We start from the raw sequence: 24,801 nt of genomic DNA, 5'->3' as shown, positions 1-24,801 counted from the left end.
TTGAGCTAGATCCAATACTTCACAGTCTTATACTCTGAAAAATATGGTATATCTTATGGTTTAAATCTTTACATCTTGTGATCTTAAACACAAGATCTCAAAATTTTGTGATCTCAAACCAAGATCAATAGATTTAGATAAATACATTCTGTCCAGAGATATCATTAAACCATCTTATTATTATTTTGTGCTGTACATATTCCTGTATAAATTATTTTGTGCTGTGTGTATTCCTTAGAGGATGGACAATACTTTTGATTACTTTGAATGTGTTGGTTCCAAAATAGAAAGTGCTTCGTATTTATTTTTGTATGTATATGTTGTATTTATTTATTTTTATATGGTGGTTTTCTTTCTTTTCTGATTTAGTATGTGTTTTTATGCTGTATGCTGCCAGAGTCATACTATTTGAGCCATTATAAAGCTCAAAAATATATAAAATCTGCAATTGTCTACAATATGCTGTATCAGAACATTCTTCCATTTCATGTTGTTTAGACATCTTTCTATAGTTCATTTCAAATGACTTATTGAAGTTAGTTTTCTAGCCAGGTATTCTACCATGGCTGAAGGCAATTGCAGGAGGATTCCCCCCTCCCCATTGCTAATGTTTTATAACTGTTACTGTACTTTTAATCTGTTTCTCTATCATATTTCACTGATGTCTTACCAAGATTTGGCAATCACTTTTCTGTCAAGCCTAACAATGTTAGGAATAGTCAAAAGTAACAATAAGGGGAGCCAGAAGCAAAAATCGCATGAATTTTGTCTTTTTATGGCATTCCTTTCTTTCTCTTTCTCCTTTTTGTCACTTGCTGGGCTGTCAGAGAAAAGGCAATTTATTTTTGATACCTCACCATTCATCAAGATTTTTAAAATTCAGCTGAGGTCCACATAACATAAGACCAAGGGCTGGTATTCATGGCACTGCATAGTTTGTGCATACACATATACATACAGTTTTGAAAGAGCTTCTGACTTTCTGCAGCTTGTTGGACTAGATGATCTTCATATCGTTTTCATGCTTGAAGCATTCTGACTTTATGAAGCAGATTCCCATATTGATTGCCTAGCTTCAAGGGGGTAAAATACAATTTTCTTTGCTAGACTGATCTGAATCACTTCTCTCTTTATATTGCATTATATTTTGTCCTCAAGATATGGTTATCAAAACCAGTTTGAGGCAATTTTATGATGCAATCTTTCACAAAATGCTTTCCTGCCATCTCCCAGTAAACTTTACTGAACAAGACAAACTACTATTAGAAAGACAACTTTTACTCAAACTTTCCTGCATTTACAAATGGGATTTATGACTGCACTGAATTATCTATTAGCTGCATCTACCCCCTCTCCTGAAGTCAGGAGAATGACTATCCGATTTTAAAATAAGCTTTTGTAAGAAGAGCCTTAAAATGGGTTCTTCCCAATCTTAGTCCAATACTTGAACCACTTTGTCTAAATTGTATTTATAATTATAATATGTATGATGAATATGTGTCCAGGATAATGCTGCAGGATCCAATTTGGGCTGGTCACCAGAACCAGAGGTTTTGACTTCTGAAATTTCAGACTCGTTCATCATGCTGGAAAGCTCAGAAAAGTCTGGTCCCAGTGACCAATCCAGATTAGATCCTGCGTAATTATAATAGTACATTTGGGAATGTCCAAATGAAATTGCTAAACACAAAAAATAGAACTGAAGGAAAGTGTGTGTATGTATAAATTCTATCTGGCCTGCCTTTTTGCATGCTTTTTTTATATGGATGATTTGTAGGGACACTTTTTCCTCCTAATCTGCACTCATTTTACTTACCTGAACTTTTCTGGAAATGCTTCGCAAGAGAAGTCTTCAAGCTCATCCATAAATGAATGCCAAAATTGTCTCTAATTGCTTCTAAATAGGACCTTTTCAGGCTGTTTCTTACTCTGGGGGATAGAGATGGTGGAGTTTCCAAGTCCCCAAAAGATTGCAGAATAGGTGTACATGCAGGGAGTGGTTTAAAAAAGTCAAGTTAGCAACTATGATTATGCAGTGAAAGTTCTGTTTAAATCTGTATTGCAGCCTGCAGATACATTTGGGCAAAGCAACAGGAAGAGAGAAGAGTTTGAACAAGGAGATGCTGAAATGAAGGCCATTACATTTGTTTGAGAGTCAAAGGTACCTGGAATGAGAATTTGAGATTCTCGTTTAAGACTTTAGAGCCAGCTAAGTCTTTTGCAGCTTTTAGTCTTTTGCAGCTAAAGCATGAACAAGTAATGCAAATAATAGAATATGGTAGAAGCCACTGAAGAGTCTGAGAAAGCCTGTGACATTTTCTTAAATCTCCAAACCGTGATTTAGAAATGGAGATGGGATTGGATACAGATATACTTATCCTTAAATTATGCCCATTGAATTCTATTTCATTTGAATCCTTTTTGCTATAATATGTCATGCTGATTTTACTGGATCTGCTCTAAGCATTAAATCTAGATCTGACTTATAATAGCAAAGTCAGTTTTATAGCTGAGCTTTCTACTGTTAATTTTCAAAATCTCAAACATACTAATGAAGTCTCAGTCCATGAATGTTAAATATATATATATATATACATACACACACACACACACACACACACATACATATATACAAAAAAAATGGTTCACACTAGTTTTCAGGTCCCATAAGTTAAGAAAAGAGATAGGATGGGGTATGTGAGATGGGAAAGAATGGACAACAAATGTACTGAACTAAACTGAATAAAAGCTGCATTGTTTCCCTTCAAGTCATTTATCATAAATTCAAAGAATGTGTTAAGGAAAGAAAGAGAAAAAGCTTTCGAGTGAGCTCCTCTCACCCACACTCATTTTCAAATAAAGAAAGAAAAATAGAGGTTATAGACATTCACAAGGGAGTTGAATTACAGTAAACATACTATCATTTTAATTACTGAATGAAATGCCAGGTGCACTAAAATCATTACAGCATTTTTAAGAGGAAATATTATTCATTTTTACTCTGGGGGCATAGGCATAAATGGTATCAGTTCTTTAAAAAGTACATTATTACACCTAGATTGCTTTCCCAATTAACAGATTAACAGAGTTGGAAGGCACCTTGTAGGTCATCTAGTCCAACCCCCCACTCAAGCAGGAGACCCTATACCATTTTTGACAAATGGCAGTCCAATCTTTTCTTGAAAGTCTCAAGTGATGAAGCTCCCACAACTTCCGAAAGCAAGCTGTTCCATTGGTTGATTTTTCTCACTGTCGGAAAGTTCCTCCTTATTTTTAGGTTGAATCTCTTCTTGGTCAGTTTCCATCCGTTATTCCTTGTCTGGCCTTCAGGTGCTTTAGAAAACAGCTTGACCCCCTCCTCTCTGTGGCAGCCCCTCAAATATTGGAACACTGCTATCATGTCTCCCCTGGTCCTTCTCTTCACTAGACTAGCCATGCCCAGCTGATGTTCTTCATATATTTTTGTCTCCAGTCTCCTTATCATCCTGGTTGCTCTCCTCTGCACTTTTTCTAGAGTCTCAACATCGTGGTGACCAAAACTGGATGCAGTACTCTAGGTGTGGTCTTACTAGGGCTTTATAGAGTGGTATTAGTACCTCACTTGATCTTGATTGTATCCCTCTGTTAATGCAATTTAGGATTGCATTGGCTTTTTTAGCTGCCGCTCCACACTGCTGGCTCATATTTAGCTGATTGTCCAGTAAGACTCCAAAATCCCTCTCACAGTCATTGCTATTAAGCCTGGTTTCCCCCAGTTTATATGTGTGCTTTTGGTTTTTCTTTCCTAAGTGTAAGACTTTACTTTTCTCTACATTGAATTTCATTTTGTTAGATAGGGCCCAGTGTTCAAGTCTGTCAAGATCCATTTGGATCTTAAGCCTTTCTTCTTGACTGTTAGCTATTCCTGCCATCTTAGTATCATCTGCAAATTTGGTGAGTTCCTTTTCTATTCCCTCGTCTAAGTCGTTTATGAAGATATTGAAGAGTACTGGGTCTAAGACAGAAGCTTCTGATAGCCCACTGCTTACTTCTCTCCATGTAGACTTAGACCCATTAAGTATGGTTTGTCAGCCAGTTGTGAATCCATCTGGTCGTGAAGCTATCTATCCCACTTTTTTCTAGGTTGTGGTCTACTTTGTCGAATGCCTTGCTGAAGTCTAAGTATATTATGTCGACAGTATTCGCTGGTCTACTAATTTAGTCACTATGTTGAAGAATGAAATAAGATTGGTTTGGCATGATCTGTTTTTAACAAACCCGTGCTGACTGCTAGTTATTACTTTACTCTTTTCTAGGTATTGGCAGATCTGTTTTTTTATTACCTTGTCCAGTATCTTTCTGAGTATTGATGTTAGGCTGATTGGTCTGTAGTTTCCTGGGTCTGTTTTTTTTCCCTTTTTTGAAGATCGGAACCACATCAGCTCTTTTCCAGTCCTCTGCTAGTTCCCTGATGTTCCAGAATTCTCCCAAAGGTTATTATTATCAATAATCTGATGGACTTCCAGTTGAAATAGCAATATTAGGTAAAACAGAGTCATATGTACAAGGCTTCAGTTGTTCTCTCTTTGAAAATGTGATGACTTGCCTTGATTATTGGAAATGTTGTGGAAAAAATGATTAATAGTGTTTTCTTCTTTTAATTTGTAATCCAAAGGATAGGATATGTACATAAGTATCAATGAAGTCCTAGCTACTGTTTATTTTTGAGAATGTCTGCCTGGAAAACACAAATGTTTGTGTAAATTGAGCTTTTTTTTAAAAAAAAAAACAGTTTTAGGGCTCTAAATTGAAATATTCATGCATAACTTCCATGACTTCAGTGGAACCCTTCAGTTGAAGGGTATTCTTTTCTCTGCAAAATAGCCAATGATCTGCTGGATTAGCCTGTGTGGAAGAGAAGGGCAATAGCCAAAATGAACGGAAGCACTTGAGATAACACAAGGGAGAAACTATTGCTTCAAACAATAGCATAAACTGTCCATGGTTAATAGGAGATGAAAACAGGGCAATGTCCATCTTGGCCCCTCAAATAATGCTGTTGGCCTCTCTGGCAATGGGGCTACAGGGTACTGTGATAGGCCCTGAGCTGCCCAAAATATCATCTGTTTCTTTTTCTTTTTCTTTTTATAAATAGTTCTTGTTTTCCAAGCATTCATGCAACCTATTGGATGTCTACACTATGATGGTGTCCCTAGCATGCTCAAATACAATAAAGCTTAGAATAATACTTTTTGAAATGTGGGTTTACATTTAAACTTTCTTTATATGCCTATTTCCTCTTAGACTAAAGATAGACACCAATTAAAGAAGAAGAAAAATCACAAAAGAGCTATTATTTAAATGAAACAGAGTAACAGAGTATTGAATATTATTAGACTTAAGGTCATTGAAATATGATTGGATCAGTTTTGTTAGTGTGTATTAAATCTTGTAAACATTTCTAAATAGAGGCACCATCTGGTTGTCAAATGTACTATGAAAGAGCTCTAAATCATTCAGCAAGGAAACACTTGACTCCTTTCAGATTTGAAGGATATGTACTGCTTGGGCTACTTAACTACAAAGCCCATTAATCTTCCAGACCATAGAATCAGTACCAATGGCAACGGGCAATCTATATAAAAAAGATACACCCATTCAAAAATGATTTGTAAACATTTGCCTTTATTTGGCAGGATTTGGAAAGCAGTACGTTTATGACGGCATTTAATGGGTTCCACAATATGCTGCCTGAGAACTCAAAAGGAGCTCTATAGAGAGGAAGAAATGGTTTAAATGCTTATATCTGATACTTTCCACTGCTGATTTTTTTAACACAAAAGACTCTGCAAGGTTTGTTAAGACAGAATTACTGAATTGCATCTTTAAACCCTCCTCCAAATAATACAGCAGTAAATCCATAGTATAAATCAGATCCATTCTTTCAAAGCCATTAGGAGTAAGCAGAAAATCCAACAAGAGCTTATTTAAAGTAGGAGGAAATGCTTAAGACTGGTAGAGCTAGAAACCAAGTAATCCTCCTGCTTTTGACTCCTTTTGTGTACATGCGCACACCCAGACAAAACTGTAGGAACTAAAGCTGCTTCTCTTTTTTTATAACCTTTATCCTGCAGAGATGAGAGCAAAACCAAATCAAACAGAAGGCTTTCAATATGTAGTGCTGTAGAACTGCTAAAATGGATGACATTTGTCCCCAGAACATCTTAGCCCAGGGATTCCTAAATAGTAGGTCATGCTTGCTAGCTGATGGGGTCACTGTACACTCATCTTAGAGATGGCTAAAAATCTCAACTGATTTTTCCAAAAATAGGTTTCCAGCCTGCATGGCTGTCAGCTCCCAGCATTAATGCTAGAGTGCAATAAATGTTTTGCGACAGTAAAAGTCAAATAGAAGTAGACAAAAATGGAAAATGTGCCTATGACGAGTACATATCTGATCCTTCTCTTCTGACTTTGACACAGTTAAAAGTCATATATAACTTGATTGTTATGAAGTGGATGAAAAGCTTGTTGATATGTACTGTATCTTTCTTTTCACGAGCTTTCACCAAACTTGTTTGGAGGATGATGAATATAATTGAGTGATCTGGCAAATGGCTAATAAAGAGGTGTGTGTGTCTATATATGTATTTAGTATAAAGTGGGTTGTTTTCTCTATATTTCTTCATGTAGTCACATACTGTATGTATTGTAAATAATAACAAAATCTCTCCAAAGAAAGCATTTTATTTCAGTTTAAATTCTTTCTGTCAAGCATTCTTTTAATTTTAATACTGACATTTTCTATTGTCCAATCAGCATGCAGAGACAATTTGATCCTATGGGAAGGGCAGTTCAGAGCTTTCATTTAATTCCTGAATGCAGAGATATGGGAGTTCAGTATAATATGGGGAAAGCAACTCTGGATAAATCCAGTGATATTTCCAACTTTTCCTGTTGGAATAATGTTGTGGATGTATAGGATCATCGGAAGTTTTAAATTACTTTGGTTTTGTGACAAAGAAGTAAAGCCATGAGGAGCAAATTATAAAATCAAATATTTATACACTTCCACAATATTTCCTCACCTTCAGATGATATGAGATTGAAGTAATCAATGCTTTTAGACTTCACTTTAGACTTTGTTTGTCAATATAAATACTTAGTCAAGCATTTAGATTAACCAAGTTTTCCTTTACTGAATAGAGGAACAATTTTGCATTGCTCCACTGATCTGATTTGGTAGAAGCAGCCTTAAAAACACATAAGAACTAGGGCGGTTCTTGGTATATAAGAGGTTATTACTAAACTGTATTTGACCTCTCTATCCCCTTTCAGAGCTCCATCTAGGCGAAATTAGTTGAAAATTTCAGTAACTTCAAATGATCCAATAGGTGGATATCATTCTGAGATTCTGGTAATTTAGCCTTCTCAAATTGAAAATATAGTGGTCTGAATGGATCCGGAAAAATATTAAATCAAGGCAAGAGCTACAATATCTGATGTCCACCTTACAAATACATTAACTTTCCAAAGACAGTCCACAGGAATTAACATACATTTCACTCAATAAATATTGAACTGCATTATTTTAATGGAAACATTTTTGTCTTCTTATATGTCAATGGAAATTTTCTTTTGAAAACATTTCACTTCTTATCCAAGAAGCTTCTTCAGTTCTAACTCTTTCTCTTCTCTACTTACACTTTCTAAGTGTTGTCCAAATATGGAAAAATTTCATGTTCCCGTGTTTTTCCTCAGTCCAAATTGAGAAAGAATCTACTTGCTTGTTTCCTTAAACCATAGCAGAAGAAGAATAGAAAGCATAGACTGAAGTGACATATTTCTTGGATTAGATAAATCTATTAGATTAACTAGGGAATTATTATCTATAGTCTGATTGTGGGCTTTTGCATTTGGCATTTCTTAAATTAAATTGTCACTTATCTAATTTATAGTTCCTTAACTTATTTTAACCTAAAATCCCTTACACTTAAAACAATCTCTTTCATTTTTAGTGATTAGTTAAGAGGGAATTAATAGTTCTCACTTGGAATTTTTCTCCTCAATCTCCCATTTTATACTAAAAAAAAAATTCACTCTCATCCAGCCTCCTCTCAAATTAGTCATTAGCAGAACAACCAGCAAATTAGGCAATTAAAGCAATTTTTAACAGTTTAAGTTAAAAAATCTCTATGCTATACAGAATCAAAAACTAGTTAATCAATACAGCATAAATCAATAATATGTAATATAAAATTACCATTGATATTATCACAGTTACAGGAGTGAAATCAGTGGAGTTTCTTGCCTGAACCTAAATTTTGATTATTTTCATTTTGGGAATTAAAAAAAAAAAAAAAGAATGCTAAGAAATTATGCAAAAAAAAAAAAACAACAAAAAAAAAACCCACCCCACCCTAGAATTGCTTTTTTATTTTTTTATTTTTTTTTAAAAAAATTATTAAACAGTTTTTTAAAAACAAACAAAAACAGATATTTACATCTTCTTTTCAACATCTTCGCATTAGTAATCCATATTTATACATTTTCTCTTTCTTATCTTAATATATCTTTTATACATATATTTCTAATATATCATATATATACCATTATAATATATTCTATTATTCTAATTATTTTATTTACATTTGGCATAAAAATGTACCTTATTTCCTTTTCACAGTTTTTATTTCTTCCCATTTATTTCTATATTTCTCCATCTAATTTAACCATTATTTAGTCTTTCTTTGTATCCTCCCCTTTTTCCCCTTTTCTTCCAAACATTTATACCATTTATTATGAAAAACAATATAAAAAGAATCCTGCTCCTTTTTCTACAGCAAATTGATTGTAAAATGGTAGCTCCTGTTGACCTGTGAGACCAATGAACTCTTTACTTGTTAAGGGATAGTTATATCAAAGAGATAAGGAATAATTAAGATTAAAAGAGGCAGAGAAAATTAGTGTGATCTTGATGGAAGTAAAACATTGTTTTGGGAGTATATTAAAAGGGCTAAATAAGGAGAAGAGTAAAAGGAATTAAAAATGGAAGCGGTAAAATGATGTGAAATAAAACTGAAGTTAGGAAATGCTGAAAAAAATTCAGACATTTCTGTAGAAATGAAAGTGAAATGTTGAAGAGAATGAGTGCTATAAATGTATTCAAGAAAACATTAATGAAAAGAAAATAATAAATGCTATGGAAAGGTTGAAAAATGTAAGGTTGTAGGTATAGATTATATAACAGGAAGAATATGGATATAGTTTGCTAATGGAAAAACTGTGTGATGACTTTAACTTGTTTATGAAAACAACTTTGTGCCTTAAAACTGAAAAAAAAAAATCATTAGAGGAAGGAAAAGATAGCAAGAGTGAACACAAAATCTATTGAGGCATTAGTCTACTAAATGTATCTGGAAATACACTTGGCAGATGTGTATTTGCTGATAGAAGAAAACGATAGAAGAAATGACAATGAACATTGGAGCAATACAACATGGCTTCATTCTCAGCAGGGGAGGCACCTGAACAGATTCTTGTTTTTCAGCAAACATCAGGAAATACAGGTAGTCCTCAACTTATGACCACAATGGAGCCCGAAATTCATGTTGCTAAATTTGTTAAGTGAGTTTTGCCCCTTTCTTGCCACATTTGTTAAGTTGAATCACTGCAAGTTAAGTTAGTAATACAGTGGTTAAGTGAATCTTGACTTTGGTTGTCAGAAGGTTGCAAAAGCGAATCACATGATTTCAGGGCACTTCATCCGTTATAAATGTGAGTTGGTTGCCAAGCTTCTGAATTTTGATCACGTGACCATGAGTATGTAGAAATGTAAAAATGTCCTTGAACTTGATGACAGCAAAAGAAATAATAAATATAGAGGCAAGGAATCTTGGAAAAAGAATTAAATATGTCAGGAGTGGGCAACTGTGGCCCTTTTACAGCCCTGCTGCCTCAGGAATTCTGGGAGTTGAAATCCACAGGTTGTAAAAGGGCCACAGTTGCCCACCCCTGAAATATGTGATTAATTGGTTGCACTTTATATGAACTATAGAAAATATTCCCCAGTTCACATTATACACACAAAAAGCAGCCAAAGGGAGATAAGAGTGAAAATGCAGTTTGAAAATACAATTCGGTATTTAAAACTACAATTTTAAAAAATTTAAGTCCATAATATAATTCCAGGTTCAAGAATTACTTCTGTGTTTTAAATTTTTAACAATCACTTTATTTACCAACACATTGATCTTGTAATTTGACTGGCACATTTAGTTAGCAGGTAGATTACCCTATGGTGTTCTTTGGCTGTGTTATTCATGTAGAAGGAAACAATGACACAAGAGGTGAAGAAGCTGTGCTTATTAAGATCAGTTTGGACTCAGCTGGAAGTAAAATAAACTTAGTAGATAGCATTTCATACGACATGGGAAAGTTTAAATAAAAGAATTTCCAAATTGGGAAAAAGTCCAGTAATGGCAGCAAAACCAGGAGATCCATTAAATATGTCCCTAGATAGTTGAGTGTATTTCTGCAATACTCTCAACATGGGGCCAACTTTGAAGACCACTCACAAGCTGCATATAAGCTGTAGCAATTGGTCTCTTAACACATAGAAACTGTTGTATGAAAAGAACACCAGTGCTGCAGGCTCTCATTGGTTACCAGTAGGTAGTTCATTAAAAGAGTTTTAATGGTTAAGGTTATTATTAGTCAGGGACACCTAATAATAAATTTTTGATGTATTGTTTTCATTATTGTTTTCTTTCCCTAGATTGTAACTTACCATAAATCTTTAGGGACTGTGACAGTATATAACTGTAGAAAACAAATTCATTCTCTCTCCCTCCCTCCCTCCCTCCCTCCCTCCCTCCCTCTCTCTCTCTCGCTCCCCCCATCCCTCCATCCCTCCCTCCCTCTCCCTCTCCCTCTCCCTCCCTCCCACACACACACATATAACATACACACATACACATAATGTATATATATATCATCTATATCTACCATCTTCCCTAAATATGTCCTTTGAAAATATGAAGGATAAAACCATCTGACTATAAATGACAACTGTAAAGTTTTTCGCATTGCTGATGAACCCCCTCAAAACCCTTGCTGATATTCTAATCTTTTTAACAAACTGCTCAGCATCATGGTTCATTTTGTTGTGCTTAATCAGAAATAAATCTTTAAATGAAGGAATAAATGGTAATATTCATATTTTATGGAAACAATAAATCCTAAAAGTATGGTAATAAGCCCAACTGATCTCACAGCTGGGCCTAAAAAATGTTGTCATATTTGTCCTATAAAAATAGCACAGTCTTTTAAACTTCAGTTTATAAATACCTTTCACACATTTAGTTAAAAAATCTAAACAGACCAGAAACACATTCCCCTCTTGGCATAACCTCTTCCTTTTTCAAATTTCAATGATTACACTCGACTAATGTTGCACACTCACAACAAATGCTCATAGAAGTATACTATCTATACTTGTAAATCCATTATTTCTTAGACTTCAGTTACGTGGAGTAACTGAAATGTATAAATCGTAAAATGCTTCATGTATGGCAAAACTTTTTCCAAATCAACTTAAACAAAACATTGGAATTTGACCACCTCAAAAAAGGTAACTGGCAATTGTTTTGGAATTCTTTTTGTTGTATAAAATAGTTTACACAAAGTGCATCCATTTCCTCTATTTCTTGAACATTTTAGTTGTTCTGCCAATGCCGTTTCATTGCAAGGACAAGTGAAGAAGTAAATATCATAAATATATTGCAGTTGGTCAACATCTGAATCTGTATTTTATATTATTTATATCATTAGCAATGTCCTTGATGTCCAGGATATAAATAGAATAATGGCCATGCTTAGAATAGTCTGAGAAATTATTCATTTTAGGTTGATTTCAAATGAGAATATCAAGAGGGATTGATTTGTCCTTAATATTATTGAACTAGCAAAACAAAGCATATAATTTTAATATCACCCGTATATGTGTGTGCATCCATATGTATGTACATCAATGGTGGATTGCTGCTGGTTCTGTCCGGTTCTTGCGAACTGGGAGTAAAAGCGGTGGGAGGCTCCGCCCACCTGCCCAGACAGCATAATGGACGATCTGCACATGCACAGAAGCTTCTGTGCATGCTTGCACTCCTGTTGCGAACCAGTAGTAAAGGTAAGCAGAACCCACCCCTGATGTACATATATAACGAATTTGGAGCTATGTGAAATCAATTAAAATATCTATTTATCCTTTTATTGAGATGTATATGGAATAATATTAATTTTTTTCAAATTATGAAACTGGTCTTCTTGGAATAATTCTTGCTGAAAAGCCCCAGGGTAAAAAACTGGATGCCCTTTCTGATGCTATGCAGTGTTCACAGCAGATATTTTTCTTTGCACCCTAGGAGAGAAACATCTAACACTGCCTAGGATTAAACTTTCAACCTTCTGAGTGGGAAGTGAATGTCTTCAGCACTAGGCCACCATGCTTCTCACTTGCTACCTTCCTCTAAAATATATTCTAGGAACTATTAGGGAGAGGCTGGCTTCACCCTCTTTCTCACACACATGATATTTGTGCTGATTTGCCTATTATCCTCTGGAATGCATCCCTTCTCTCTTGGAAAGCCATCTCCTTACTCTATTCCATCACACCAGTACCCACAAAAATCCATATTGTTATAAAAATAGTGGGTTTTTTTAATTAATATCTAAAATATGATGACAACTTTGCTATGAATACATTAACAGCTTAAGGTTGCACTGAAGAATCCTTGATAACTTTTTTTATCTGAAATTAAAATGGATCCTGCAACATGACAATAACTAACAAATTTAACAAACAAACAAAAAATCTTGGTGGAGATTGCAAGCGCTTCTGGAATAGAAAAAAATAATTTATCCTTGTCTTTACAGAATATAGAATAAATGCCTATATGCTATTTGAATATTTTTTATGAACTCAATAAAATATTTTCTATCTTTATGTAAGTGGGGGCATCTCTCACGCTAGATTATAAACAATGATTCCAAAATATGTCTAACAGTTCTAAACTTGAATTGGCGTTAGAAACAATGCAGTAATCTTAAGGTGCTATATCTGATTTAGGTATTTTGAACAGAAAATAAAATAATGCAACCTTTAGTGTTTTATTGGTATAAAACAGAAAAATGTTTTCTTTCCTCTGGTACCCTACCAGTGCCTTTAGTACCAGTGCCTCTTGTACTAAAATCCCAATGATGTCTGCAGTATCTTTTGTGGATGCTTCAAGAGTAGCTAAATAGAAGATTAATCCCCTCCCTTATCCCTTAATTTGTATGTTCCAACTTGTGTGACATTCGCTCACCCTTTAACCACAGATTTAAGGGTAATTTATTACTTTTGGGTCCTTTTCCTACAGCTGAATTAAAGTGCTATTTGCCTTTCCTTGACTGGCAGAAAACTACACTGTTATAACATTTTTGGTCTCTACTGCCAATCCCTTTCCTGACTCTGTCACATTTGTTCTGCATCACTGCCAAAGGCTGTGGTTCTGATTACATGTGTGCAGCGCATGATAAACAGAGCAACTTGTTGAGGTCTCCGACTTTGCTGTTTTCCCTTCCCCTTTTCAACATGACAACAGCTGGCAGAAACATACAGCCCCTGCACTGCAGCAGGAACAGGGTGAATTTGGTACCAGGACACTTCCAGGCATCTCTACACTACTGTACCCTCTCTTTTCCCTTCTATTACATGACACATGTCAACTTGCAAAGCTTTCATGTTGCCATGAGCAGGAGGGAGGGAGAACTGATAGAGCTTATTGATTTCCCTAACTGAAATTACATTCCACAGCAATCAGTAGGAGAGTGTTGGGTTTCACAGCCAGCCAAAGTGGTTAAGTGGAGAATGTGATTTATGACACAGCCAGGGAGGAGGGGAGAGACAGGGTCATAGGGGAACGTAAATCTATGTGGGATTAGTTCTAACTGTATCCGAATATTTCCGAAATGGTGCTCCTAATAAATGACTGTATATCTTTTGAAGTTTGGCTTGTGGTTCATGAATTAATTAGGGCATCTCTTGGAAACTTCACAACACAATTTTTACAGACCGTTTTCAAAAGCCAAATAGGAATTGCAAAGGGAACAGAGTCACCTACAGTGTGTCTTCAGATTTTTTTTACAGTTCGATGTTGCAGCAGAATTGGCAAAAAAGGGGAAAAATACTCACAATTCCACGCGGTGGTCTAATGCTCTATTGTCAATCCACTCAGCCACCATCACTGCACTGTGATGCTTCTTTGTTCAAAAGTAATGTGAAATCTCTTTTAAGTTGAGTTGAGGCAATTCAGTAGTTTTCTTTGCAAAGCGAGGGAGTGAGGCAATGACTGAAAGAACAGCTCTTTGGGGACTGCATTTCATAATGGTGACAGAAAAAGCTGACCAAGGATCAGAGTGGTGCACTTGTGATTTCATCAGCTAAAACATCCAGTACTTACTTCTCTAATCATTTCAAATGCTGATCACCACTTTTTTTCACCTCTTTGGTCTGCCATTCAATAGTATTGGGATAAAGGGAAGAACATTATTTTAACATTAGTACAGCTAAGAATGATTACCTTGCTTAAGCTGTCTTTCATGCAGTCTAGGAACAAATTGATGGTCACATTGTGGAGATAAGAGGTTACATTGCTGTTAACCAGGAATGATTGTGCCATGTGGCTGGTTTTAAGTGGGGATTTAGTAAGACTTCCTAAGGCAGTTTTCTTGTGCTTTTTCATGTCATACCAATTCTGTAGATATTAATATTTATTTATTTACAAGTTTCTTATTCTGCCAACTCATTTAGACTCTGATCCAAAACTCCCAAAACATAATTCTCACTTTCCAAATTAAACACTCACAAATAGTTGCCTAGCCACTATTGGGTTAATGTTTGAATATTAAAAAAAAACTATAGCTCCAATGCTTTTGGAGTGAAAATCTAGACATACTTATGGGACCAAGTGATTTACAGGACCATTTCTCCCTAGTGGTGTCTACCTGATCTATAAGATCAAAAAGAGAGTGACACTCCAGATTCTTTCTTAGGAGAGTGTCTTTGTTAGAACTCAAGAGGATACCCCACCATCTGAAAGATCATCTCCTCAGAATTAGACTTCCTGACTCTGCTGGCCTTTTGCAAGACACTAAAATACTGGTTATGCCACTGAGCTGGTGGGGTCTCCTGATAGAATGGGTCAAACCTTCTCATGGCTTGTTCGAATATTTGTGAATCTCTTGGCTGCTATTTATTTTTAACTTTAATTGGTTTTTACCATTTTTATTTTGCTTTAATTGTGAGTTATCCAGAGTAATGTACAGTATATGAGTTGGACAGCCTATAAATTTACTAAATAAATACAAACTTTTGGAGCAATCCACAATGTGGATGCAGTATTGAGAACATTTGTTTTCTGGACCACACACTCCCATAACTTTTCACATGAAACTGTAAGGGATCTGTTCTGCATAACCTTAAAGAATAGGCAGAATCATTTTCTGTCAGGCTGTCCTTGATATGGATTAGCTGTTGTGGTCCGCCAGCAGCCTGCGGAGCTGGCAGTAGAGTCGGACAGCAATGAGGCTGAGGAAGAACATAGGCCTGTCCTGGAGGCTGGGGAAGGCCCATATGAGGGATCTGCGTCAGAGGCTGAGATGGGGCCAGGACCATCAGGGAGTAATGCGTGGACCTCAGAGCCTCCAGAGGCTGACAGTAGAGAGATAAAGGAACAGGAGGAGCCTCTTCCTAGTGCATGTATGAGAAGAGCTGCTAGAAGGCAGGAGCAGCTAAAGCAGAGAGGACGACTCGGGACTAGGGCCAAGAGATGATTGGCCCCTCCCATAAGGCTTAAAAGACCAGCAATGGCTCTTGGCCTCTTTGCCAGAAAACAACCGATGAGAGATGTATTTCTTTCTTATCAGTGTCTTCTGTTCCTGAACTGTTGCCAAGAAAAGCCTTTGGCAGTTTGCCTAATTATCCCAAGGTCAGAGATAAACTGAAGGTGTTTTGAGAACTTTGCTTTCATTTAATTTGGAATAAGCTGAGAATGAGTTAATTCTCAGCTGTTTTAATAAAATCTGTTTGTTTTTTGGAACTGTTTTGTATTTAATATTAACAACGTGGGCTGGATCACAACACTAGCATTGCATCAGGTACCAGTGGTTTCTATATTCTTAATATCCTTACATAAACTTATATGTTCTCATACTGTGTTTCCCTGAAAATAAGACCATGTCTTATATTTTTTTGAACCCTGAAATAAGCGCTTGGCCTTATTGCCATGCACTCAAAAGCCCAACTGGGCTTATTATCAGGGATGTCTTATTTTGGGGAAAACAGGGTAATATAACATGATATGTAAGTCATGTTAAAACCACACTTGAAATATTGCATCCAGTTTGCATGCCAACTTGCCGCAGCAAATTGTCACTTTAACCATCTTGCCATGGCCATCTTGGTGTAGCCAACTCACCACGGGACTATTTGCCATGGGATAACTCAACATGATAAATGTTATCTGCCACTGTTTCTTCAACATTATTTCCATTTTTGCCAGAAACAGTAGTAGCTAACATTTATCACATTGAGTTATTCCATGTGGAATTGTCTGCGGTGAGTTGTCCCTTGTCCTGCAATGAGGTGGCCATGGCAAGTCATCCTAAACATCCCACTTGGTTTAAGGAATTGCAAACAATTGTCAAGTGCATAGCTACGCAACTCTAAAACTTTGCTATTATTATTTTATTATTTTGTTTTCCTAACTGCTGTACAGTTTTTTTTAAAAAAATAATACTGTTTGCTTTCATAGAATCATAGGGCTAGAAGGGACAATGAAGGTCTCCAAGTTCATCCATACCATCTCTCTATTTTATTCTCATACCATCTCAGACAAATGGTTGTCCAATTTTTTTTCTTGAAAACCTCCAGCAATGGAACACCCATAACTCTGGAGGAAAGCTGTTCCATTGCTTAATAATTCCTATTGTCAGGAAATTGTTCCTTATTTCCAATCTGGATTTTCCCCTGATGAGCTTCCAACCATTGCATCTTGTCCTACCTTCAGGTGCTGTGGAGAATAAATCAATGTCTCCTTCTCTATGGCAGCTTTTCATGTATTACTAGATAGATTATAAGATTACTATCATGCCTCCCCTCGGTTTCTTTTCTTTTCTTTTTTTTAAGGAAAAACATCCTTAATTCCTTTAGCCATTTTTCATAAAACTTAGCTTCCAAACCCTTTGTCATCTCTGTTGCTTTTCTCTGTACTCTTTCTAGGGCGTCAGCATAACTTTTGTACTTCAGTGACCAGAATTGTACACAGTATTCCAAATGTGCCTTCTAGAACAATGCTAACATGTCCTGTGATCTTGATCTATTCCTCTCTTGATGAAACCTAGGAATACATTGACTTTTTGTTGTTAACTCCATTGTTCCCTTTTGCTTTATTTATGGGTAGCAGGGCTTTTGCATAAGTCATTTAATAGCCAGAAACTGCCATGATATTTCTTTCCATTCTACCATCAAACTACTAAACTGTTTCCTCTGCTTATCCAGAGTACAATCTCTTAGTACCTTGCGCTATGTTTTGTGAAGTATAACTAACCTTGATTGTTTCTTTCAGCCAAGAGATCCTCCATATTTATGCTTTTTAGTTCAGATCTAAAATTAAACTGTGGTTTGCTAAGTTTATAAATTTATTCTTTACAATCAAAGGAATTCCTTTCTAGCATTTCTTACTCAGATGCCTAAGCTATGTTTCCATAATCAGGAAGAATTCCGTATTTCTTTTCCTGAACTTTAATTTTCCTTACAGAACTATGTGGCCTTGTACATTTAATGAAACATTGATGCTGATAATGGATGTGACAAATTAATACCTGCTTATATATATTCAAGGGACACGGTGGCTCTGTAGCTAAGACACTGAGCTTGTTGATTAAAATGTCAGCAGTTCAGCAGTTCAAATCCCTAGTGCCACGTAACGGGGTGAGTTCCCGTTACTTGTCCCAGCTTCTGCCAACCTAGCAGTTCGAAGTACATAAAAAATGCAAGTAGAAAAATAAGGGACCACCTTTGGTGGGAAGGTAACAGTGTTCCGTGCGCCTTTGACATTTAGTCATGCGGGCCACATGACCATGGATACGTCTTCAGACAGTGCTGGCTCTTCGGCTTTGAAACAGAGATGAGCACCGTTCCTTAGAATTGGGAACGATTAGCACATATCTGCAAGGGGAATCTTTACCTTTACCTTTATATATATTCAAGCAAATCATTTTAGTATCTTGAAAGGGCTGTATTATACCTATAAACTGCTGGATTTGGGACCAATATAAGTGTAGTAAGGAATTTAAGAGTATTCCCTATGGGGAACTGTTTCTTGTTGTGAATCATTTTGCTGTAGTTTTACAGTTTCAGTATGACAGAATGGAAACCAGTAATTTCATATGATGAATCTGAATGCACAAATATTTTGTCTGGTAAGTCATTATATGATGCAGATTTCTTTGAAGGACTTGATAGGCATGAAATGGAAGCCTAATAGTTATTCAAGATAAACATTCACCTCGAACAGCACTTTTCCATCCTTACAAAATATTGTTTCCTCTATGAACTGAACCTGATATCTGTAGGGAATTGAGAGTTTAAGAAAAAAAAAATTTTTTACATATTTAATAAATGTTCATCTTATGCTATTGGAAAGAGAATGTTACAAAGAAAAGAATAGTTAAAATAGTTAATAAGCAGATATTACCAAGTTTGGTTTGCTCAAGATAGAATTTCACTAGAAGGCATAGAACTACAATTAAACCATGTTATTAAAAATTCCTAGATACATCTGAAAAGCAATTTAGGGACGGAAAAACCAGATAACATCAAAGGAGCTAAGTGGCTTATTTGTATAATCATTTATATACCTGAGTGAATAAAAGGAACATTTAGTTAATCTTCTCAATGTCATGTGTAGGAATGAATTTATGAACTCTCTGATACCATTATTAAAGGCCAGGCCACAAAGACCACATTTCCATTATATATTTTGAGGCAGAAATTCTGAGCAGAAGGAATGAAATTTAATGATAAATATAACTCACTAGAAATGCCTTTTTAAAATCAAATATTGAACATAGGAGATATTTCAATTTTCACATTACTTTATAATGACTTTGAGATAAGGGTGAATAACTAAAGTCTTCTCAAGTCAAGTTCAACTCCTTTTGATTTTATGGATATATTTTTGCTGCTTTCTTGATGAAAGAGTGATTTGTCACTGTCTTCTGGGATTTTCTTCTCTTTTTAATGTTTTTAGCATCTCAAGCCTAGCTATGAGAAAATAATAATGGTGACTTTTCTTATGTCTTTGTTTGGACTAAATCTAGATTTTTAGTATAGGATAATGACTGTTGCATTAAAGTTCTTGGAAAAATTATGTAAGGATGTTATGTTATATGATGTCATGTTCTGTTGTTCTTTTCTGTATGTTATGTTATATTATAGTAACAACAGAATAACAGAGTTGGAAAGCACCTTGGAGGTCTTCTAGTCCAACTCCCTGCTCAGGCAGGAGACACTATGCCTATACCATTTCAGACAAATGGTTGTCCAATCTCTTTTTAAAAACTTCCAGTTTTGGAGCATTCACAACTTCTGGAGGCAAGTTGTTCCACTGATTAATTGTTTTGTCAAGAAATTTCTCCCTAGTTCTAGGTTGGTTCTCTCCTTGATTAGTTTCTATCCATTGCTTTCTGTTATGCCTTCAGGTGCTTTGGAGAATAACTTGACTCCCTCTTCTTTGTGGCAACCTCTGAGATATTGGAACACTGCTATCATGTCGCCCCTAATCCTTCTTTTCATCAGACTAGACCAGTGTTTCCCAAACTTGACCCTTTGAAGATGTATGGACTTCAACTCCCAGAATTCCTCAACCAGGCATACTGGTTGGGGAATTCTGGGAATTGAAGTCCATGCATCTTAAAATAGCCAAGTTTGGGAAACACTGGACTAGACATACCCAATTCTAGCAACCGTTCTTTATATATTTTAGCCTTCAGTCTCCTAATCATCTTTGTTGCTCTTCTCTGTACTCTTTCTAGAGTCTCAACATCTTTTTTACATCATGGTGACCAAATATTGGTGGATGCAATATTCCAAGTGTGGTCTTAACATGACTTACATGTCATGTTATATTAGGAGAACACATAAGTTTATGTAAGGATATTAAGAATTTAGAAACCACTGGTACTGATGCAATGCTAGTCCATATCAAGGACAGCCTGACAGAAAATGGCCATGGCAGGTTAGACATGGCGAGGTGGCCACAGCAAATTGTCCCATTTTGTTTTCTGGGACTGCACAACAGCTACACTAAGCATTCATGTGAAACAAAATTACTTTAGAAAGTCACATATTGTTACCGCATGAGATCTCTGCTTGCTGTAAAACATCTAAAGGTATTTGTTGGCGTTTCTTATGATATTACAGCAAGTTGGAGCTCAAATGCATATTTTTCCTAAGCCTAAATGAACAAAGAGATCTAAAGATTCATAAAAGCAAATTGGAAGGTACACAAGATAGGGAGAAAAACAAAACAAAACAAAGGATGCTTCAGAATAATTTTGAACACATCATCCTTGATCTTTTTAGTTTAAATGCCTCTTCTGATTGCTAGCATTTTACAAGAAACAGTTTTTACTTTGCTTCAATGCAGTATTTAGATGTGACCTTGGCTATTTTCTCTTCAGTTAATTTGAAAAAAGAAACAGAAGGGGGATGGAGAATCTTTATAGTCAGATATCAGAAATAGCATTTTTTTCCTCATGCACTTGCCTTTTTTGTGTCCTGATTTTCTCAGAAATCATGAATACATACAGATGCAATCTATCATTCTGAAAAAAACAGGTCCAGCATCACATTAACCTCTCGAGTAATACACAACACACATTTTTCAATATTGTTCTTTTTTTTTTTTTTTACGAAAAGCTGTGCTGAATGAAAAAATAATCAGTTTTGTGAATCAGCCAAGAAGAATATGTAAGCATGTGAACTGGGTGGATACACAATATTGTTTGACATCTGACCTCTGTGTAGGAGCACCAGCTTTTAAGAAGATAAAAGTTCATACAAGCATGGACCAATTTGGTTTCTTCATCCAGCTGTAGTGCACACTCAGCGAAGAGTGCAATAGAGCAGCAACAATGGTAATGAAAAGAAAGACAAACTAGTAGACCCTGTGTGAAGGGCTCGAAAGATTAAAAACAGAGGGAACCTCAAAAGGCTGGCCCCAGAAGGAAAGGGATTTTACCATGTCTCTTTTTTGACTCTCCCTGACATTCCTTCCAGTTCCGTTCAATTCTCCAACTTAGTATCTTCACCAGGTGACAACTGGCATCTTGTCCTACAGAAATCTCTCAGGACTGGTATAAAAAGCTGCTATTCTTCTGTATACTTGTTACTCAAAGGGCTCCTTCTGAGCAGGACAGCAAACAAGTCTAGAAAGTCTTGAGTACAATAAAGCAGAGGTCCCCAACCCCCAGTCTGTGGACTGGCACCAGTCCGCAGCATGCCAGCAACCAGTCCACCCAAACAAGTGAAGCTCCATCTGTGGGATGCAGCAGCATGCAAAACCATGCCCACTCCGGTCCACTGAAAAATTTTCTCCACAGAACCAGTCCCTAGTGCCCAAAAGGTTGGGGGCCACTGCAATAAAGTACTTGCTTTGACTGATGAATCAAGAAAATAATGAAGGAAACCTTCTCTCTCCCTCTCTCTGTCCCCATCCCTCCCTCCCCCCCCCTCTCTCTCTCTCTCACACACACACACATACACACACACACACACACCCTTAGCCATCTGTTCTGGTCCAATACAAATGTTTCATTTCCTAATTTTGAAAAAAAATAATCAGCACACACATTTGGAGATTATTGAAACTGCCAGCTAACTTGACAGTTCTTCTTCTGCAGGAATTTCCATGTCACCTGAACCTGCGGTAACAGAAGTAGATATATCTGCTGTGCTGTTGAAGCACCTTGATGCACTTGGACTGCCTGTTCTTATCCTGTTTCTTTATAGAGAGGCAGTGGAGGTAATTACAAAAAAAAATATTTATGTGAAGCCTGTTTTATTCATATATTTCAATGGAATAACCTTTGGGTTTCTAACTTGTCTCATTAGTGCTGCTAAGGAAGTTTACCAGTATGTTTAGAGACCTTGTTTTCTCTCTTTTTATCTGTATATATAAACCTTGTGTTTGCGTTACTAGGTATGTATCCCCAAGCATAAAAATACAGAGCATTTCCATTAAAATGACCTTTCCTACAGAACCATTTTTCTTCCAATTTCTGCAGAATCATAAAATTGGAAGGTTCTTTGGAAGTCAACTATCAGCATAATCTAGTATTTTCAAAGCAGGATAAAATCACTCCTGACAAATGGGTCTTCAAATTCTATTTAATTATCTCACAGAGATCTTTCTATTTGGAAACCTGCTCATTTTTAGCTAAAATGTGCTTCTCTGGGATTTTTAAAATCCATTAACTTTAAACCTATCTTCTGGAACAGCAGAGACTGTATCTGTTTTCTCTGCTATAATGTCACCTGTACATCTGCTATTCATTAAATGTGTTAAGTCCTCACCATTATGACCTTTCCTGAAGCCAGCCCTGTTGCTGCCCCGCTCCGATTGGCTAAAGCACGAGCAGAAATATAGCGGGAAAAACGCAGCCCGGCTATTGGTTTACCCCGTCTGACAGCTCCCTATTTAAGCATCTGTCAGGCGGCTACAAGTTGTCAATGTTCACGTGTGCACTGTTGTCTTGTCTTCTGTTAGCGTTCTGTTAGAAATAAAGGGTTGTATTCTCAAGCCTTGCCTCCGCGTACCTGCCTAGTTCTCAAGATAGAACAAAATGAAAATACCTGAATTCTTGAAATGATTCTACACATGACTATTGGACTTCCTCAGGCTCTAACTTAACCAATTTTCTTCTGGACTCCTCCAGTTTTACAATGTCTTTAAAATGTGTAATCCCAAAACCACAAACTCCAGATGTGTCTTGAAATTCTGTTTAGATATCATTCTTATACATCAAGTGTACACACAAGTAGAAGAAATGAGGATATTGGGTTCTTATCCTTCAAGACTGTTCTGGTTGCCTTCATATGAAAAAGATTTGTAGTTAATCTGCAGGGAGATTGCCTGAGTTGCCTTTCCTGTTTCCATGCTGAAGCACTATGCTTCTGTTACATCAGACAGGCTTTAAGACCCTCCGATCATAACTGTGTCTACAACATTCATCTAATTCTGTCAAAAATTTAAACAGCAGTACATTGTTGCCAATATTATTGTTGTTTCTCTTTCTTTGTGTCTTTACATAGGTATTCCTATGTAATATATTTATGCCATTCTAAAGTCCTGCCATTCTAAAACTGATAGATTTGTGTCATGATGTTTATATCCTTTATATTCTCTGACTCTCTTTTTATTATTACTTTTGATAAAAATTCTATCTTTCAATTGCTGTATTTCATGAGTCTTTTTTCAGAAAGTGATGCCTATATAGTTGTATTTTAATGTGTTAATTAACCACGTCGTTCTGTTTGCTTTCCACATTATGTACTAAGAGTGAAAACTCTGCAACACTCCAGATTTTACTTGTTTTTTTTTTCTTTTTGGTAGCCTCTGGATGCCCAAAGTGGATTTTGATCCAACAGTTGCTGAAAAATGATAAATGCTTTCCTTACATTTTTGGTGGAAAACACAAGTCCTGGAATGGACAACACATAGAGAACTCAGAAATAGAAACTTTTGACATATACCTAGTTTTGCTCCAAGAAGTGTTGCCAAATTTGAATTTGAAAATGACAAAATAAGACTTTGACTCTGTATCTCTATTTCAGATTTAAAGCAAGAGTTATTCAATCATTTGTATGCAACATTAGTTAATAACAATTTTGCTTTTGCCACGCAATCTCTTTTTATATTATAGTTCTCAACCATTTTATGCTATTTCAGTTACTGCCGTCCCTTAGAGCAAATAATGGGTATTTACATATATTTCATTTATAGTTTAGATTTAGAAAGGCCTGCCTGCTTTGTTATCAGAAGAGATCTCTGCCCTTGTAAGACTGGTGTGAGGTAAAGCAATAATTATTATTATTCTCTTATTCTGCCTGTTTAATAAAGCAGGTTTTGGGAAATGATTACCAGCCCATTTAAGGTATTCTTCTGAATATGAGTGTTAAGTTTCTCATTTTGTATCAGACCAAAGGTTGAGCATCATCAGTCGGGTGGCAACATTTCTTGTTTCTGTTCCTGAAACTCACCATATATGTGTCTGCTCATGAAAGTAATTTAAAAGCTGTAGTTGGCCTAAAGAGCAGCAGCTTGTGAGGTAAAGTAACACCAATTTTTGGGGTGGGGTGGGGTGCAGAAACTACACTGGTTGCCAGTAAGCTTCCATGCTCAATTCAGGGTGCAAATCAGAGATGGGTTTCAGCAGGTTCTGACCAGTTCTGGAGAACCGGTAGCAGAAATTTTGAGTAGTTCAGAGAACCGGTAGTAAAAATTCTGACTGGCCCCACCCCCATCTATTCTCTGCCTCCCAAGTCCCAGCTGAGGAAATGGAGATTTTGCAGTAACCTTCCCCTGGAGTGAGGTGAGAATGGAAATTTTACAGTATCCTTCCCCTGCCACGCCCACCAAGCCATGCCATGCCAACAAAGCCATGCCCACAGAACCAGTAGAAAAAATTTTTGAAACCCACCACTGGTACAGATTATTA

The 24,801-nt window shown here is 36.2% G+C and overlaps 1 long non-coding RNA gene across 1 annotated transcript in view; it reads left to right on the top strand.

Annotated features, from left to right (window-relative positions):
• The first annotated feature begins 2,089 nt into the window (after positions 1-2,089).
• Positions 2,090-24,801, top strand: part of LOC132711405 (uncharacterized) — a 58,119-nt gene continuing 35,407 nt past the window's right edge. The window contains exons 1-2 of the long non-coding RNA XR_009622250.1: positions 2,090-2,161; positions 21,985-22,106. This is a non-coding gene — a long non-coding RNA (uncharacterized LOC132711405). The remainder of the gene's footprint in view (positions 2,162-21,984; positions 22,107-24,801) is intronic.

Source organism: Pantherophis guttatus, chromosome 2 (genome assembly GCF_059756535.1).
Source record: "Pantherophis guttatus breed Tessera chromosome 2, ASM5975653v1, whole genome shotgun sequence".
Classification (NCBI taxonomy): domain Eukaryota; kingdom Metazoa; phylum Chordata; class Lepidosauria; order Squamata; family Colubridae; genus Pantherophis; species Pantherophis guttatus.
This window is presented reverse-complemented; position numbering and strand designations above follow the sequence as displayed.